Genomic DNA, 17,548 nt, shown 5'->3' with positions numbered 1-17,548 from the left:
AGTTAAGTTGTTTGTTTCAAACTTTTCTCATTCTTGAGTTAGACATTTATCACTATGTATTCCCTCTCAAAACTTTTTTGTTGCATTCCATAAATTTTGGTTTATTTTCATTTTCATTCATCTCAGCATATTTTTTATTTCTCTTCTCACTTCTTCATTGATCCATTAGTAGTTCAGTAGTATTTGTTTAATCTCCTTATATTTGTGCTTTTTCCAGTTTTCTTCACATAACTGATCACTACTTTCATACCACTCTGGTCAGATGCCTGATACGATTTTAATTCTCTTAAATTTATTTAGACTTGCTTCAGCAGTTTGCAGTTCATAAGAGAGTGGCATGATAAAATCAAAGAGCTGAAAGAAAAAAACTTCCAACCAAGAATATTCTACCCAACAAAGTTTCTCAGAATCTTTGGAAAAGCCAAAGGAGTTCATCATCACTAACCTGGCCTCAAGAAATGTGGGTTTGTTTGTTTTTTGTTTGTTTGTTTAAGATTTAATTATTTATTTGAGAGAGAGTGAAAGTAAGAGCAGAGGAAGAGGGAGAGAAAGAGAAAATTTCAAGCAGATTCCTCCACTAAGTGCACAGCCCAATATGGTACTTGAGCCCAGAACTCTAGATCATGACCTGAGCTGAAATCAAAAGTTGCTGCTCAACTGACTGTGCCACCCAAGCACCACATGGCCTTACAAGAAATGTTAAAGGAACATCTTTGAGCCACAAAGAAAGGGTACTAATGAGGAACAAGAAAACATATGAAAGAATAAATCTCACTGGAAAGGTACATATATATTAAAAGTAATGGGTTAATTACTTACAAAGGTAGTATGAAGGTGAAAAGACAGGAGTATTAAAAATAACTACTTAATTGTAATAATTGATTACAATTACTAATAAGGGATACATAAGATTAAAAGAGTAAAATGTGACCTCAAAACATGAAGCATGGGGGAGAGTAAAAATGTAGAGTTTTAGAATGTGATCAAACTTAAATTGTTATCAACTAAAAATATATAAGTTGTCATATGTAAGTCTTGTGATAATCACAATGCAAAAACCTACAGTAAATACATAAAAGATAGAAAGGAACATAAGTATACCATTAAAGAAAGTCATCAAACAACAGAGAGAAAAGGAAAAAAAAAAAAAAAAGGATCAGAAAAGGAACTACAAAAACAGCCAGAAGACAATTAACAAAATGGCAATAAGTACACACCTATCAATAATTACTTTGAATGTAAATAAACTAAATTCTCCAATCAAAAGACACAGAGTGGCTATTTGGATTAAAAAAAAAAAAAAAAAACCAAGACCTATATATATGCTGCCTACAAGAGATTCACATTTTTTTTCTTGGCTCTTTTCTGTTTATTGCATGAAGGAGTTACACCATTCCAAGTTAAAAGCAGATCCCAAATAGTAAGAGTCTAAAAGCTGTGAAGTTTTTAAACTTGTGACAAGAGACAGAAGGGAAATTTGACCCATTTCAAGGAAATCCTCACTTAAGCTTCAGTGAGCCAAAAGCACTTAAAACCATGAAGCTTCAGCTGGTTGTCCTCAGCAAATCCAATCTCTGTGAATTAGCACATGTTCTTGTACATTGATCATCTTGGAGCTGAATTACTTCTCCATATTCTGGATGCTCAATTACAGTACCATTACAAGCAAATTTCTTCTTAAACACCTTTTTATGGTAATCATAATGGATCCCTTGGACAGTAGTAAGGGTCTTCCTGCTGTTTCTCTGTTGAATTCGTATATGGATATAGTCCTCAGTGTCAGCAGGAAGCAGATCATCACCCTTAACTTGAATCAGAAAAAAGGTCAAGAGAGTGGAGAGTCCAGAGAGCAGACATAAGATATGACTCATTTTTCTGGATAGAAATGGCCTGCAGAAGGTGGTGGCAGGAGAAGGCCAGCATGGGGGAAGAAGCATCAAGAAGCAAGAAAGCTCAAGGGGGAGGCTGCTGAGTCCTTGGAAGTGGCTCAGTGACTGGGGCCAAGAGACTCACTTCAGATGTAAAGAAACAGACTGAAAGTGAAGATATGGGGGATGCCTGGGTGGCTCAGTGGTTGAGTGTCTGCCTCTAGCTCAGGGCATGATCCCGGGGTCCTGGGATCAAATTCCTCATCGTGCTTCCCGCAGGGAGTCTGCTTATCCTTCTGCCTACATCTCTGCCTCTCTCTCTGTGTCTCTCATGAATAAATAAATAAAATCTCAAAAAAAAAAAAAAAAAAAAAAAACAAAAGAAGAAGAAATGGAAAAAGATATCCATGCAAATAGGAACCAAAAGAGTGTTGGGCTAACTATACTTATATCAGAAAAAAGACTTTAAAACAAAGACTGTAATAAGAATCAAAGAAGGCCATTACATAATGATAAAGGGGTCATTCCAACAAGAGGATATGATATTTGTAAATATTCATGCACCCAACATAGGAGCACCAAAATACATAAAGCTCCTACAAAATACAAATACAAAATACATACTAATCAACTTAAAGGTAGAAATACAGTAATAGTAGGAGTCTGGAATACCCCACTTGCATCAATGTATACAGCATCTAGACAGAAAATCAATAAGCAAATGTCAGCTGTAAACGACACGTCAGACCAGATGGACTTAAGAGATATTTACAGAACACTCCACCCAAAAGCACCAGAATACACACTCTTCTCAAGTGCACACAGAACTTTCTCAAGGTTTCTGTTTGGGGTGATGAAAAGCTTTGGAACTAGAGAGGGGTGCTTATCGCACAACATGATGAATGCACTTGCTGCCACTGAAGTCAAAAATGGTTACAATGGTAAATTTTATCTGTATTGTACCACAATAAGCCAAAAAAAAAAAAAGGCAGTAGGAGACTTCAAAGACAAGCCACAAAGTGGAAATAAGTATTTGCAAAGCATATATGGGCAAGGAGAAAATAAAGAAGAAAAAGTAGAAAGTCTAATTGAAAAAAGGAGGAAAAATACCTAAATGGGCACTTCAACAGAGAGTACATACCAATGGACACTGAAAATATGTAGACTTGCTCATCCTCTGAAGTAATCAGAGAAATGCAGGTAGAAAAGACAGTGAAACACCACTATACACACACCCACACATGGCGGCCCAGAGGCAGGGGTGAGGCTCAGGGCTGAGAGCAGGGAAGTTCCAAAGTCTGAGCAGAAAGTAGGTCTTCTATTCCCCATAGCCAATAACTACTGCCAATATGGTGGACACTTAATAGCTATTTAAAGATCTGAGAATCATATTTGGCCATGAAAAAGATTCTGGTTAACTATTTGCATAATCCAGAATCCTTATTTTAAGGTAGAAACTGGGGCACTGAGTGGATTAATGACCTCCCCCAGGTCAAACTGGCTAGCAGAGCTGAAACTAAGCCTCAAACCTTCACACTGCCAATTCATCTCCCCCTGTGCCACAGAGTCTTGATGTGCAAGGGCCAAATTTTGTCACTCCCCACTCATAACCCTCTAAAATCTTCCTATCACATTAAAAAAGAAAAAAACCCAAAGTTTTTTCCGTGCCCACAAAGCCATTCATGCGTGGGGTGTGGTGACTGGGGGCCTCCTCCTCAACACATCCCACCCCACCCCTGTTCCACTTCAGGCTCTCTGCTGTTCCTTGAGCAAGGAAGCACCTGCTGACCCTCTTGAGGTCTTGCATTCCTGGCTTCCCCTCCCCCAGGGCTTCCATGTGGCCTGCCTTGCTCTTTTTAAGATCTCCATTCCTCCCATCACCTACAAAAAAAAAAAAACAAAAAAACAAAAAAACACACATGCATGCAAGGCTCCACCTCTTCTATCCTGCTTTGCTTTTCATCATGGCAGGAGATATTTATTGGCTTCTTTTGTGCTATCTTTCTCCTCTAAAATTTAAGTCCAGGAGAATAGGACATATGTCTTATCTACTCCTTTGTGGTCTCACGGCCTAGAGCAGTACCTGCCACAAAAGAGGCATTTAAAATATTTTTGTTAAATTAACTTTTTCAAGTAAGAAGTTTTGCTGTTGTGGTGGTTGTTTTTAGCTAGAAAATTAGGATAGAGGTGTCTGGAGAAATGGCCCAGGTTTGAATCTTAGTACCCCACTAATTGGTAGTGATTATGAATTACAAATCTAGATTTCTCTGCCTTTACATTTTATATTTCAATCGATTCAGAAAATTTGCAGATATCGGTTATGTACATTCTTCCACCATCCCCCATCAATCTTTCCCTCCAGCATACACTGTTTATAGCTTGCTCAGCAAAGAAATATTTAATCCCACCCACCCTTTTGAATATTTGTACTTGGAATTTAAGATGCTTTTATTTTTGTTAACTTTTTAAAAACTGTTTTCTTCTCATTATTTGGATTAAATGTAACAGAAAATAACCCTTTTCTTTTCAAAAGATTTTATTTATTTATTCATGAGAGACACACACAGAGAGAGGCAGAGACACAGGCAGAGGGAGAAGCAGGGTCCTTGTGGGGAGCCCAATGCGGGACTCGATCCCAGGACCCCAGGATCAGGACCTGAGCTGAAGGCAGATGTTCAACCGCTAAGCCACCCAGGTGCCCCAGAAAATAACCCTTTTATAGCAAAATTGGCAATAGAAAATTGTGCCTCTATGTCATATTTAGAAATAGCACAGTATACTGGTTAGTTACACAATAGATTTATAAAGATCCAGAGCTTGATTATATGTTCACAATACCTAATTCAAACATTCTATGAAGACCTATAACCATAAACACTCAGGAATTCATTTAACAAGAAAAGTACGGTACTTTAAAAAACAACTCTGAAAATATTAAAGAGAAATAAATGTAAGAGAGGTGGATATATATCACTCTGCTCTTGAAAGGAAGACTTTTCAGAACATAAGCTAATTAGAAATGTGCTTGATTCCTTAGTGATCGTACAGCAGAGACACCTGCAGGTATTTCACTGACAGATTTGTAGACGCGGTCAGATATTAGAGCAAATAAACTCTTCTATACTATGCAGAAACAGATCCAGGGTTTGTTATTTAAAATAAATTTTTTTTATTGAAGTTCGATTTAGATCTAGATTTCGAGTGGCCTGATGCTTATACAGGTTAAGTAGAAGGCTCTTTTTTTTTTCAAGTGCAAAATTATGAGTAGAAAACTGCTAGGATCTTTCCAGGACCCTGAAAAAGGGTTCTGGAATTAAGCCTCTAAGGCTTGCTTTTCTCTAACTTCATAGTAGATCTACCTGCGGTATATGAAAATGTCAGACTGAAGGAACAGTACGTCTCTCACGAGCACTACACTGTCACGTGCTCCACCAACACACACACCCAGGGGAAAACATTCAGAGCAGACGGTCCCCGATGAGAGTCCTACCAACACAGGCCCCGAGATGCCTGGAACGTGAAGTAGCCCTGCTCTGCGTATGCATTTCCACCAGTTACCCCAGCCCCAAAATGCAACTGAGATCAAAGGGAATAGTGGACCCCCTGCGACACCAGGAGAACGGCACAGCTATACTTACTGCAAAAATGTCTGGATCTGGGAAAAGTCAGATTCAAGAGCAAAAACCCTGAAATGCATTCCAAAAAAGGACAAAAGCGAGCGACTGGGCAACCTGCCTTGTGTGTATAGCTATTACAGCAACTGCAGGTGATTATATGGCACTTACTGTATGCCAGGAGCTGTCCTGACCATTTCACTTGTAGTGACCCATTCACTCAACAAAACCTGGGGTGGGGTACTACTTTCTCCCCAGTTTGAAGATGAGAAAAGTGAGGCATTGACCTTAAGTAACTTGTCCAATTATACAAGCTCAAAAGTAAGAAATTTAGGATTTCAATCCAGGTAATCTGGCTCCAGAGTCCATGGTCATAATCTCTCACTTGCAAACACAAAGAAATTCTTGTTAGCTTGGAAATGGGCTGCAGAACACTACTGAAGTTCCCTATTATTAAGAGGGAACAGAAAACTGCTGATAGCTGATTCCAGAACCTCAGGAAATATACTATTTCATCCACTGGATGTTGGTTTTGTTTCCTGTAGATATTTCAGTCACAACCTCTATCCTTAGAAAGTGATTAAATGTGACATGTGAAAATAATGGCCCTGTTAAAAAGAAATTCTGAATTACATATTTGACCTTTAGCATAAAGCTACTCATTCTTTTTCCAAGAAAATTCAAATCTCTATCATTTATTTTGATGATGTACTATAATCAATCCTAGTCAGGACTGAACTAACCCCAAAATCTGCTTACTCTTGTAAAAAAAAAATGTTAAACTTAATAATCTATTATAGAAGATTTAGAGGAGGTCCTTCTCAGTGGTGACACTGTTCTCTCCTGTTAGGGTTGACTATGAACGTGAATACATTCATACTGAATTGAGTTACTTGAAGAACAGCTTTAAGTATTTCTGCAATGAACTATTTAACCAAATCCACTTTAAAGTTCTTAAGAGTTACCATCTGAGTATAACCCTTTAAAAAAAAATTCATTTATTTATTCATGAGAGACACAGAGGCAGAAACACAGGCAGAGGGTGAAGCAGGCTCCCCGCGGGGAACCCGATGTGGGACTCGATCCCAGGACCCTGGGATCATGCCCTGAGCCAAAGGCAGATGCTTAACCACTGAACCACCCAGGTGCCCCTAAGTATAACCCTTTTCAACTTCTTTCATATAACCATTCCCAGAAATATTTTCTTCCTTCTCTTCCACAAACTCCAATTTACTTGCCTGCATAGACTCCCACCACCTCACAGTGGAACAGTGACGAAAGAAGAGACACAAACCAACAATATTAAAAGAACTCCCTTTTCAAGGGCTGATACATAAAGCCAAAGCAGGGAAGGAGGAAGGAAACTATGTATACAGGTGGTCAGTGGAGTTATGTTTAAGGAAGTCCCCCTTTGCGGTCAGTAGCACAATGTGGTTTAACAGATAGCACATTAGACAGAAAGACAAGACATGTTGGTTCACCTACTCAAGTGGGATGTCGATTCAGAGAAGGCGACCTGACTTTGTCCCCCAGTTTCTTCACTTGTAAAATAAGTGGTGGGTAAATGGGTTGGTTATCTACAGATACACTTAATGGGGAGGCTACAGAGAACAGAGCATTGCAAGCATGCATGCAAAACCCTTGTACTTTTGTGAAATCTACAGAAAAATGGAAAAACAGAAGGAAACCCTGAAATCCTGTATGTGTAACTACTCCATTTACACCTGGAAACCCAAGGGCAAGTGAAGTGAAAAGGTCATAGGCCAAGGCAAACAATAGGTGGAGCAGAAGGATGAGAACTCCAGCTCCAAAGTAGAGCAGATACAACATAAGAAAGTTGGTCAGGGGGCACCTGGGGGGCTCAGCGGTTGAGCGTCTGCCTTAGGCTCAGGTCATGATCCTGAGGTCCCAGGATGGAGTCCCGCATCAGGCTCCCTGAGCCTGCTTCTCCCTCTGCCTATGTCTCTGCCTCTTTCTGTGTCTCTCATAAATAAATAAATAAAATCTTAAAAAACAAAAAAGTCAGTCATTATGAACCTATAAAAGTAGAGCTATCTCTTACCTAGACTGTAAGCTTAACAAAGCCAGAATCGTGTATCTTTTAATTCCCCAGTCCCTAGCATACTGTACATAGTAAATCTTTGCTGTACCACTAATGAATAAACTAAAACAAATGAGGTGAGTCCCACATAACAAACAAAAGTGTATGGACTTATGGCCTCTCTTCTGCCACAAAATATATAAATAAAAAACATATTAATATATATTTAAATAAATATATTTAATAAATATATAATACTTTGATATATAAATTCTGTAACTTATAAGTACACAATTCTATATATAATTTATAAATATACAATTATATATGTAACTTACATATCCCTCTAAAATAAGAAAAATTCAGGGGACCCCTGGGTGGCTCAGCAGTTGAGCGCCTGCCTTTGGCCCAGGGCGTGATCCTGGAGACCCGAGATCGAGTCCCACATCAGGCTCCCAGCGTGGAGCCTGCTTCTCTCTTTGCCTGTGTCTCTGCCTGTCTCTCTCTCTCTCTCTCTTTCATAAATGAATTTTTAAAAATCTTTAAAAAAATAAAAAATAGATAAACTAAAATAAGAAAAATTTACATTACAATCTCATGAGCCAGGAATTATACCCATTCATGTTCCTTTTTTGTGGCAAATAAAATTAAGGCACAGCTGTACCTACGTGGTTATGTGGAATCAAGATAGAATGGAAAAACATTTTCTCATACAACTAGGATAATGAGGGGGAGGGGATAATTTTTAATCTATTAAAAATCTTGAGAGATTTACATCTCTTACTTACACATTTAATTTTATTTAGCAAGCAACTATATTCGGTACAATTTTTCATTTTAGGTGTTTAGTTGTGTGGAATCATGTAAGCATTATAGACAATTCTCTATGATTAAAAATTTTTAAAGTAAATGGCTTTGGTAATAAGACAATATCAATGTTTTTAACAATCTCAAGTAGCAATCATCAAACTTCAATATTTTATCTGAGAAGAACACTGTATTCACAAAACCTAAATGCCAACAATGGCAGGAGTTCTCCTATTAGTCAGAATTAATTGCTGAATAACACAGGTGTTTCTAAGCTCCATTCTGCAGATAATCCTCTACAGGCACCTGACCAGCATTGACCAATGGCTAAGACTTAGCATGTCCTGAACAGCCCAGAAACAACTCAACAAGCAGTTTCACTTTCTTAAATTGCTGGGTGATTTCTTCTGACAGTTGAGACTCTAGTTGTTTAAAATAATGTCCACATTTCCATTTGGGGGAGAGGATAACACTAATAAATACCAAATTAAGAAAGAAGTTTTGTTTCTACACTTAAATAATGCATCTCCTAACTAAAACAACAACAACAAAATTGCATGAGAAATAACTATCACAACGTCTCTAAAGATCTCTTTGCTCCTCAGAACAATAACAGACCACCACCATCATAATTATTGCCAACAAAGACTTTTTTGAGAGCCCAATGGGTACAAGGCATTGTGTGATATGTTTCATTTATGAGGCAACAACCTTTGCCCTTGAGAAGATTATTATGTAGTTCATGAGGGGGGAAAAGGCTATAATAATAAAAATATAAAGAAATTTAACAATAATTTTAAAAGGGCAAGACACTTTCAGCTGATGGGGGTGGTACTACAGTTACAAGGAAGAAAACTATTATGTGCAGCAAGAGCCTTTGCTCTTTCTCTGCAAAGGCAGAGAAGCGATCAGTATTTTTAAGCAAAGGTACCTGAAGAATCACTGGTAGTGTCTAGTCTGTGAATAACCATATTGTACCAGCTGTGTAAGTGCTCTCACCTACTTGGGCAACCCAAACACATCCTTTCCCGAACTAAGGCAGTACAATCAGAGGCTAACTCAGGAACATTCAGATCTGGGTCTTGGTCCAGGCTTAGCAATCAGCTTAATGGGTGAACTCGAGCAGATCACTTCCTTAACCTCAGTTCTCACAAGTGAAAAATTTGAGGGTCATTCTTTAAAATACCTTCAAACTCTAAAATTATATAATTCTTTATTACTAACAAACCAACTATCCCCTTGTATGGGCAACTGTCAGTTACAGAAATCTACATAGTTCTAGAACAGAGCAGTTCCACAAACATACCAAATCCCCTTCTACCTCATGGCCTTTGGACATGCTGCTCTCCCTGCATGGAATAGGCACTCCCTGGCCAACATTGCTCATACTCCAACCCTTGGCCAAGTAGAGGCCTTCAACCCTTCCCCAACCTCCACTACCCCCTAAAATCTACATTTCTGCCACCTCCACACATATAATTTAATAATTTAATAATATAACTTAATATAATTTAATAATCCACCTTCAGCTTCCTCCACACATATAATTTATTTGGCCTCTTCTTTGTCCCTCAGGATAAGTGCCATCATACTTATCTTCATCAACAAACACTAGAAGCTACTAATTACAGAAGTAGCTTCAAAGACTTCTAAGAATCCCCAGCCCAGTAGTTCATGATGCAACAGGGAAAAAATAAAACTCATATGTTACAAAATTCATGATGTCAAATATAGTTTTCTTTTTCAAAAACTGCAACAAGTTTGACACACTTCCAATGAAGAGAAGTTTCTTTCAAGATAGGCAGGTGGGAAACCAGAGGTGAGAAGAAACACTGTTTATTTCAACAGTGATGCCATTTCCAAACATTCTGGGACTTGGTCTTTTCCCAACTGCCTTCAGTGCCTATGGCACAAGTCTTTTGAATACATTCAGTGGGAAAGTCGCTAAATAAAACTTTGAGGGAAATCTGATTTTTTGATATCACTAAAAAATGCTAAGAGCCAAGTCTTTTTTGAAAGACTTATTTATTTATTTTAAAGAGAGAGAGTGAGAGAGAGTGTGTGCACACACGCGCACGTCGGAGAGGGACAGGGAGAGACGGAGAGAATCTCCAGCAGACACCACACTGAGCACAGAACCAGATGCAGAGCTTGATCCCACAACCCCAAGATCATAACCTGAGACAAAACCAAGTGTTAGACACTTAACCAACTGTGCCCCTCAGGCACTCCGCTGAGAGCTAAGTCTTATGAATAAAATTAAACTAGGTAATAGCCTATCTGAACAAAAATACTGATTTTCCTTATACTCTGTCTCAAATAATCAATGAATAAAATACGGCGAGGACAGCCAGATCCAAGAATGTTTTGCAAAATATGAACTATTTTTATTATTTCTACTTTTAAGTAGCACAAGCACCAAACCTCTGATTAAACTCCCACTTCATTGACTAATAATTATTAATACTATACGGTCCTTCATAATATGCCTTATATGCCTAACAACTATTTTGAGATGGAGGAATAAAAACTTAAAACTGAAGGTGGGAGGAACATATGGAAACAAGAATAAGTCATTTTTACTCATCCTAATGGACCAGGCTAAAATAATCTCTTTGTCAGGAGGGGGATCTTCATCTCCTAATGATGACCATGAGAATGAGAGAAGAACAGACTATAACGGCTTTTAGATCTGATTTCATGTTTATGGACGTTCACACACAAAAAACCTGATTTCATGTTTATGGACGTTCACACATAATCACTGAGTATTTGTAAGATAGCTGGCATTCCATAGTATGTAACCAAAAAACAGCATTTCTTCTATACAACTCTTCTCCTTGCACCACGTTTAAAACCTTTGTCTTGACCAACAAAATGCAATATATAAACTGGGATTGGATCTTGAACTTGGCAAGGGGAGGAGGTTGAGAAATAGCTATGAAGTCATTAGTGGCATGATGAAGGAAATTTGACCACAGACTCTGGATTTGATCAAAGTGTTGAATCAGTGTTAAAAGTCTTGACTTTGATCATCATACTGTGGTTATAAAAAAGAATGGCTGTTCCTAGACAAAACACAAAGACCCTTTCAGTGGTAAAAGGGGCAACGTCTACAACTTTCTCTCAAATGGTTCAGAAAACAACACACAAAGAGAAAGAGACCAAGGGAACGAGAGAGCAAATGGGGCAACTAGAGACCATACATGAATCTCAGTAAAGGATACTTGAGAATTCCTTGCACTATTCTTCCAATTTTTCTTTAAGTTGAAACTACAGCAAAATAAAAAGTTACCCAAACAATTTCACGAGTGGTATTTTCCCCCCCTTCTGTCTTAAATAAGTTTCAGGATGCCTGGGTGGCTCAGCGGTTGAGCATCTGCCATCGGCTCAGGGCATGATCCCGGAGTTATGGGATCGAGTCCTGCATTGGTCTCCCTGAGAGGAGCCTGCTTCTCCCTCTGCCTGTGTCTCTGCCTCTCTCTCTCTCTCTCTCTCTCTCTCTACCTCTCTCTCATTAATAAATAAATGAAATCTTTTTTTAAAAAAAAGTATTATATAAGTTTCCACTTCCTAGAGAAAAAAATAGTAACTTATGACATAAAAATAAATTAATTTGGCAAATTAAGGAGGTAAAGGACTTCAGACCTGCATCTTCCCCCTTTAACATGACTAATGATGAGGAAACTCAGATCCAAGTCCCTAGAATATAAAACAGATACAACCGAGAAGTAGGAGAAGAGACACAAGAAAGGAAACTGAGACACAAGACATGGAGCTGCTACAACCTAATTTCAGAAACAAGGAAGCTCAACTGCCAATAAGAAAATGAGTTTTCATGGGATAATATAGCTGAGAATTTCCAAAGCCAAAAACAAAACAAAACAAAAAAAACCAAAACAAAACAAAAAAAAAAAAAACAAAAAACCCTAGTATACTAACTATTATATTGTCTGTGGAGTATTTAGAGCTATCCCATTTTTTACAAGCTGGTTGAACTACCTAGTAACCTCTAAAGTCTGATGCAAATGCTTCCAACTGACCTGTAAAAGAAATGATTTTCCCCACTCCACACCCACTCCCCAGAATCCTAAGAAATGCTAGAAGTCATACATGTTCAGATAGTTATTAGAAGGGCCCTGTAATGCTATGCTTCCCACTGGGAGGTCTACCTCGCTTAAAGATAATAAATAACTAAAAAGGAAACATCACATCATCTCAGAACCTTAATAGGCTCTTATCTCTATATCACTAAGAGTCTCCAGGTTCCCAGGCTTGGTCAAGAGAACAACCCTATATGACCCAAAAGACAGAAATATAGGTGGCTGACCAGGGTATTCAAGAAACGTGTGTCATTGTAATTATATAACTCATTGCCGGGATCCCTGGGTGGCGCAGCGGTTTGGCGCCTGTCTTTGGCCCGGGGCGTGATCCTGGAGACCCGGGATCGAATCCCACGTCGGGCTCCCGGTGCATGGAGCCTGCTTCTCCCTCTGCCTATGTCTCTGCTTCTCTCTCTCTCACTGTGTGCCTATCATAAATAAATAAAATTTAAAAAATAATAATAATAATAATAACTCATTGCCTCTACCATCCTAAGAGTTAACCTGTGTAAAAGATTAAAATTTCAATAATCTCATTACAAAGGGTGCATGAATAAAGCACGGGAAGCACCTGTGCATTATAGGAGAGCCTCAAATGCTGTCTCTTCTACATATGAGCAGTGTGACAACCTTTCTGGTTGATCATGATGTATGTTTAAGATAAACCTGTCCTGCCTGCTTCTAAAGGATGAGGCTTGCCCATTCCTCCTTTGATCCATCCAGCCATCCACCATGTACCGAGTAGTCAGCTCTAGACTAGACTCTCAGAAATACAAAGATGGAAAAGCTACTAGCCCTGCCCTCAAAGAGCTTCAAGTCCAATGGAAGACACAGATATGTAAATAAAGTCGGGTAACCAAGATGCCAACAACAAAAGTAGGTATACACAGGATGCAGAGAGCTGAGGTGGGCGGAAGGGATTCCCCCTTTGGTGAGAGGGATACAGGAAAGGCTTCAGAGAAGATAGGCACTGAGGTGAGTCAGAAAAGATGAGTATATGCTAGGCACTCAACACATTTCTGATGGATAAAATAGATAATGGGATGGACAGATGGATCCTCACAGGCTGGTACAGAAATACATCACTCCAAGTACACTGAACAATATTAACAAAGGTATATTGAGAAAGAGAAACTGTAGGTAGAAGACATAATAGGAGGTGGAGAATGGAAAGAGGGAAGACATGGAAAACTGGTATCAAGTACTTTGTTCTCCAAGCTAAGGAGTTTTTACTTGAATCTAGGAGATGAAAAGCTACAGGTTTTAAATATCCCAATGATGGCTGCATAAATAAAATATTAAGGTCCAAGAGGAGAATCAAATAGGGAAGTAATCCAACAAGAGAATGGAGTTGGGAATGGCTATAAGGTTGTAGCTAAAGGAAGGTGAATTCATGGCAGTAGGTTAAAGATCAGATGTGTGTTGTATTGAAATAGAAATGACAAAGGAGGAGTTGAGAGTGTAAAGAGATATATGGGTTGAAGAATATTGTTTATAAAGTCCAATTAGATAGTGGCAGAGCCAGGACAAAAACCTTCCCTAGCAGTGATTTTCTTCAACCAAAAAGAAGTTTTTTTTTTTAAATTATAACCATAAAAGTTCCCGATTTCTTAGCTAATGATAATTGATTTACACACCACTTGAATTTTTTTTATTCCAAATCTCAACACCTAGAAATCTCTCCACCCCTTGTTTTCTCACCAGTTTGTTTTTTTGTTTATTTTACCATTGTTTAATATACCTTTTTCCTGATTAAGCTCCAGCCCTGCTCTTCCCTGAATTCCATCTCAACTCCACATGGAGGTTCCCCGACCATGTCAGGGGGTCTAACCCATGTGTCATTAGTTCCCTGGCCAGAGAATAAGATCACTTACAAAACCCCTAAACTTACTCATAATAACAGCTCTGGGTGTTATGAGTAAGATCAAACAGCATCAATGCCAAGAAGATCTCTTATCGGTTCATTAAAAAATGCAGAAACATGAGCTAATTGAGGGCAGTAAGAGCAAGAAGAGAAAACCAAGAACAGCCCACAGCAGAAACACAACTTTGCCAATATCTGACTTGGAAGAAACAGCTTGGCTGAATTTCTCATCATCTAGCACAGAATTCCTTAGCATACTTTGAAAAGCACAATAAAATACATTTAATAGGAAGAAAAGCTTGTTGCCATCATGTTGGAGGAGCTGGGTTCAGAGAACCAGGGGAGCATGGATGTCTGAGTCACAGTATGATTAACTGAGAGTTTTCATAAAGCATTAATGGCACTTAATTGCCACGAAGACACTAGGAATCATAGTGACTAGATCAATCAAGAGCCTGCCACTATTTTTCTTTTAAAAACAGAACCATGAACAACTAAAACATCTCTAGGGCTATTTATCCTCACCCCTGAATGACACCCAGGGTTTTGGGGGGGGGGGTAAGATTTTATTTATTTATTTATTTGACAGAGAGCACACAAGCAGGGGGAGCAGCAGGCAGAGGGAGAGGGAGAAGTAGACTCCTCGCTGAGCAGAGAGCCTGCTGCAGGGCTCAATCTAGGGACTCCAAGATCATGACCTGAGCCAAAGGTGACACTTAACCGACTGAGCCCCCCAGGTGCCCCTCCCATGGTTTTTCTAATCTACCTCTAGTCTTACATGTTTCAAATACCTATGATTCTTACATGAGTTACCTACATCACAGCCCCTTTTGGGTCAGAGCTTCTAGGGCTGGGAAGATGGAAACCAGAACATTCGTCCATGGAGGATGAATGAGAAAGAAAGAAAGAAAGAAAGAGAAAACATTAACTGCAACCGGGAAGAAACATGACACTGGAGCACTAGGGGGCTTACCCAGAAGCCAGGCCAAGAGAGTTGTCATGCAGGAACTCAGTCCACTTTTGTCAGACTTTTATCTTTACAAAAATTTGAATACTTATCTTAAAATTCCTTACCTTTTTAATATGGACAATGATTTGTTTCTAACTTTGAGAGGCAAACAAATCTGCAACCCTGTTTCAAGCTGAAAGTCCTAAATATATTAGTGAATGTCTGTCCCTGAGAAAAAGTAATCCAGGAGGGATCATGGGAAGAGAAAGGGTTAAAACAGGACTAGACTCCCTGGGCTAATCAGGTCAGAAAGGAGGTGGATCCTGATGCTAGGTGTCAGAAGCGGGGTATTGTGACAACTTCCTCCTCCTGTCCTTTCTGATTCTCTTAGTGGCTAAGGTTGCTCCTAGGCAAGACAGTGGGCCAGGTTCTGAAATAAAAAAAAGTTCCACTGTTCTCTTTATTCCACTTAATCTAAAACAATTAGGGCACTTTTAATTTCATATATTTACCATTTTCAAAGTGACCTAACAATTGAAACATCTCAAATGTATCAGTCCATATTTCTAAGCAGGTAATATTGGCTTCTGAGGTTTTTTGGTTAAGAAACTATTAGGCTTTACCACTTCCACAGTTATATTTCTATTCTTGGTACATTAAATTCAAATTATAACAAATAATTGTCATACAGTAAAAACATTGTTTTCCCTTAAAATCTATACTAGATTTTAAAATAATTTTATTTCTGTTCTTATATGAAACCCTTTTGGAACTCTGAATTTTTCAGATTTAATAAATGAAATATAGCACAAAGGGGCACCTGGATGGCTCAGTGGTTGAGCATCTGCCTTTGGCTCAGGACGTGACCCCGGGGTCCTGGGATCGAGTCCTGCATAGGAATCCCCCTGGGGAGCCTGCTTCTCCCTCTGCCTGTGTCTCTGCCTCTCTCTGTGTCTCTCACAAATAAATAAATAAATAAAATCTTAAAAGAAAAAAAAAAGAAAAGAACTATAGCACATATACCATATACGTATACTCCCAGTGGGGACTGGGATAGCCCCACATAAACAAACACATTAATATTTCTGCATACGTACGTGCAAAAAAAACCCAAAAAGTCCCGGAGACTAGGATAAATTAAGACCAAAAATAGTTTTACAACTAAAAGAGTTTTTCCAGTTTGTGTCTTCAGCATTTCAGGGATTTAGGAAGTTTCATAATTATATGAACCTACAGAATTCCACAAGTTGGAATGACAAGCCGCAGCAGAAATTAATTTCAGGACAACCAGAAAGAAGCAGATGCCATTCTCCCTGAAGTAGGAGAACATAAATACAGAGAAATCAGTGGGAGTTAAAAAAAAACAAAAACAAAACAAAACAAACAACCAAAAAAGCAAATCAATTTCTGAGGAAGGCACTCTTAGGTTTAAAAAAAAAAAAAAGAATCAGAATTAAATAAAACCAAAGAATAGGATCACCAAAAATCCACTGTAACCAACCAGACAATAGCATGTGGTGAACGAGGACAGCACATTCCCTGGAATCCAAGAATATTTGTGGTAGGGAGGAGCATGGCTGGACTTGTGGTCCTAGATGCTGCACTCCCAAGATGTCAGGAGAAAAAAAAGGTTGGCCAGAGGCAACTATACATTCACAAACCTCCTCTAGTGGTAAAACCAGAGGCTAAAACAACTAAAAAGCAAGGAGCTGAGTGACAACTTGCCCTCACTATGCCACATGCTCCCTGACTAGGCTTTCAGCAAGCCACTTCTCCTTATCCCATAAAAGGTACTTTGCGGTAGCTGCTTATCACAAAAAAAAAAAAAAAAAAAAAAGCAGTTCTGCTTTAGCTCAACCTCAGTAATGTGCTGGATCCACCTAATCACTAACCAGTTTTAAATAATTTCCACTTAATAATGAATAACCATTCATATAAAGTAATGGACACAGACACAGTGTACATGTGCTAAAGAAGACTTTGATACCAAATACAGTCATTTATGGGAAGGAGCCATGTGTATACAATATACTTAATGAATTCCACGAGGATCTAAAACCAATACGGAAATCTGTATCCTTGAACAGATTAATTCAGTAGGCTGATATAAAATGTAGACCCATAACTACTAAACCATAAAAAAGAGACTTAGGAATAATTTCTCACCACACTCTAAGTTCTAAGCTTTATCATTCAGATCCAAATGATAACAAATTATTACCTTAACTTCTTTTACCTACAGCTTATTCCATAAGATTTGGGGGGAAGGGGGCGATATGATAAAATATTACCCACATAGAAA

At 38.6% G+C, this 17,548-nt stretch overlaps 1 protein-coding gene and 1 pseudogene across 2 annotated transcripts in view; both read right to left on the bottom strand.

The window, feature by feature from the left end:
• Window positions 1–17,548, bottom strand: part of TEC (tec protein tyrosine kinase) — a 130,813-nt gene that overhangs the window by 64,587 nt on the left and 48,678 nt on the right. The gene's annotated exons all lie outside the window — the stretch shown is intronic.
• Window positions 1,504–1,857, bottom strand: LOC112933359 (eukaryotic translation initiation factor 1 pseudogene; annotated as a pseudogene).

The sequence above is a fragment of the Vulpes vulpes genome, chromosome 2, assembly GCF_048418805.1.
Source record: "Vulpes vulpes isolate BD-2025 chromosome 2, VulVul3, whole genome shotgun sequence".
Lineage (NCBI taxonomy): Eukaryota > Metazoa > Chordata > Mammalia > Carnivora > Canidae > Vulpes > Vulpes vulpes.
This window is presented reverse-complemented; position numbering and strand designations above follow the sequence as displayed.